The sequence below is a fragment of the Octodon degus genome, unplaced genomic scaffold (assembly GCF_000260255.1).
Source record: "Octodon degus isolate 3935 unplaced genomic scaffold, OctDeg1.0 scaffold00623, whole genome shotgun sequence".
NCBI classification, from domain to species: domain Eukaryota; kingdom Metazoa; phylum Chordata; class Mammalia; order Rodentia; family Octodontidae; genus Octodon; species Octodon degus.
Window position 1 is genome coordinate 60541 of NW_004525199.1, and position 2969 is coordinate 63509.

A 2969-nucleotide genomic window follows, 5' to 3' on the forward strand; every position below is an offset into this window, starting at 1 on the left:
TCCTCCTGGCACCGCCAGCCCCAGCGCCGCTCCGGGGCGGGCGGGCGGGCGGCGGGACCCACCGAGCCGCTTTGTGTGCAGCCCGGCTAGGGGCGGCGGCGCAACCACCTGACAGAGGCCCAGGGCTCGATGCACCTTCCGCCCGCATGCGGAGGAGAGGCCGGTAGAGGACTGTGAAAGAAAAGTTATCCCCCAGGATGGACTTCACCGCGCAGCCCAAGCCTGCCACGGCTCTCTGTGGCGTCGTGAGTGCTGACTGAAAGATCGCCTACCCTCCCGGAGTGAAGGAGATCACCGACAAGATCACTACCGACGAAATGATCAAAGGACTGAAGATGGTAGGGAAAACTTTCATGGATATGGATTAGGACTCAGAAGATGAAAAACAGCAGTATCTCCCACTAGTCTTGCATCTTGCATCTGAATTCTTCCTCAGGAACCCTAATATGGACGTGCGTCTCCTTGTAGCATGTTGTTTAGCTGACATATTTCGAATCTATGCCCCAGAAGCTCCATATACTTCCCATGATAAACTTAAGGACATATTTTTGTTTATTACTCGACAATTGAAAGGTTTGGAAGATACAAAGAGTCCACAGTTTAATAGATACTTTTATTTATTAGAGAATTTAGCTTGGGTTAAATCATATAATATCTGCTTTGAATTGGAAGACTGCAATGAAATTTTTATTCAGCTTTTTAGAACTCTCTTCTTAGTGATCAACAATAGCCAATAAGAAGGTACAAATGCACATGCTAGACTTGATGAGTTCTATCATCATGGAAGGTGATGGAGTTACTCAAGAATTATTGGAATCCATACTTATTAACCTCATACCTGCACATAAGAACTTAAATAAACAGTCCTTTGACCTTGCAAAAGTCCTCTTAAAGAGGACAGTTCAGACTATTGAGGCATGCATTGCCATTTTTTTTTTTAATCAAGTCCTGGTGCTGGGAAAATCGTCAGTAAGTGATTTGTCAGAACATGTATTTGATCTCATTCAGGAACTTTTTGCCATAGATCCTCATTTGTTATTATCTGTCATGCCACAGCTTGAATTCAAACTGAAGAGCAATGATGGAGAAGAACAATTAGCTGTAGTTCGACTTCTAGCTAACTTGTTTGGCTCTAAAGATTCTGATTTGGCAACGCAGAATCGACCTCTTTGGCAGTGTTTTCTTGGACAATTTAATGACATTCACGTACCTCTCAGATTAGAAAGTGTGAAATTTGCCAGTCACTGTTTAATGAATCACCCAGATTTAGCAAAGGATCTCACAGAATATTTGAAGGTTAGATCACATGACCCAGAAGAAGCTATTCGTCATGATGTCATTGTTACTATAATAAAGCTGCCAAAAGAGACCTTGCCTTAGTAAATGATCAGCTCCTTGGTTTTGTTAGGGAAAGAACACTGGATAAACGATGGTGAGTATGAAAAGAAGCTATGATGGGTTTGGCTCAACTGTATAAGAAGTACTGTCTTCATGGCGAAGCAGGAAAAGAAGCTGCAGAGAAAATCAGCTGGATAAAGGACAAACTTTTGCATATTTATTATCAGAATAGCATTGATGACAAGCTGTTGGTGGAGAAAATCTTTGCTCAGTATCTTGTTCCCCACAACCTGGAAACAGAAGAGAGAATGAAATGTTTGTATTACTTATATGCTAGTTTGGATCCAAACGCTGTAAAAGCTCTCAATGAAATGTGGAAGTGTAAGAATATGCTTCGGAGTCATGTTCACGAGTTACTGGATTTGCACAAGCAGCCTACATCAGAGGCTAACTGTTCGGCCATGTTTGGAAAGCTGATGACCATAGCAAAAAATTTTCCTGATCCTGGGAAAGCACAAGATTTTGTGAAGAAATTTAAGCAGGTTCTTGGTGAGGATGAGAAGCTTCGGTCTCAGTTGGAGTTATTAATCAGCCCTACCTGTTCATGCAAACAGGCAGATGTTTGTGTGAGAGAAATAGCTTGGAAACTTGCTAATCCTAAGCAACCAACAAATCCTTTCCTAGAGATGGTCAAATTTCTGTTGGAAAGAATTGCACCTGTGTACATTGATTCAGAAGCCACAAGTGCTTCTGAATAGTAAAATTGATGAACAAGTCAATAGAAGGGACTGCAGATGATGAAGAGGAGGATGTAAGTCCAGATACAGCTATTCGTTCAGGACTTGAACTTCTTAAGGTTCTGTCTTTTACACATCCTACCTCGTTCCACTCTGCAGAGACATATGAGTCCTTGTTACAGTGCCTAAGAATGGAGGATGACAAGGTAGCAGAAACTGCTATACAGATTTTTAGAAATACAGGCCACAAAATAGAAACAGACCTTCCTCAGATACGATCGACCTTAATTCCCATTTTACATCAAAAAGCAAAGAGGGGTACTCCACACCAAGCAAAACAGGCCATGCACTGTATACATGCCATATTCACAAATAAAGAAGTCCAGCTTGCACAGATTTTTGAGCCACTCAGTAGGACTCTGAATGCTGATGTACCAGAACAACTTATAACTCCGTTAGTTTCATTGGGCCACATTTCCATGTTAGCACCAGATCAGTTTGCTTCCCCAATGAAATCTGTAGTAGCAAATTTTATTGTGAAAGATCTCCTAATAAATGACAGGTCAACAGGTGAAAAGAATGGCAAATTGTGGTCTCCAGATGAAGAAGTTTCTCCTGAAGTACTAGCAAAGGTACGGGCAATTAAACTTCTGGTAAGGTGGCTGTTGGGTATGAAAAACAACCAGTCTAAATCTGCCAATTCAACTCTTCGCTTGTTATCGGCAATGTTGGTTAGTGAGGGTGACCTGACAGAGCAAAAGAGGATCAGTAAATCTGATATGTCTCGCTTGCGATTAGCTGCTGGTAGTGCCATAATGAAGCTTGCTCAGGAGCCTTGTTACCATGAAATTATTACTCCAGAACAGTTTCAGCTCTGTGCACTTGTTATTAATG

The 2969-nt window shown here is 42.0% G+C and overlaps 2 pseudogenes; both read left to right on the forward strand.

Moving 5' to 3' along the window:
• The first annotated feature begins 41 nt into the window (after nt 1–41).
• On the forward strand, nt 42–2096 carry LOC111814839 (annotated as a pseudogene).
• Nucleotides 2078–2968, forward strand: LOC101565376 (annotated as a pseudogene).
• The last annotated feature ends 1 nt before the right edge of the window (nt 2969 follows it).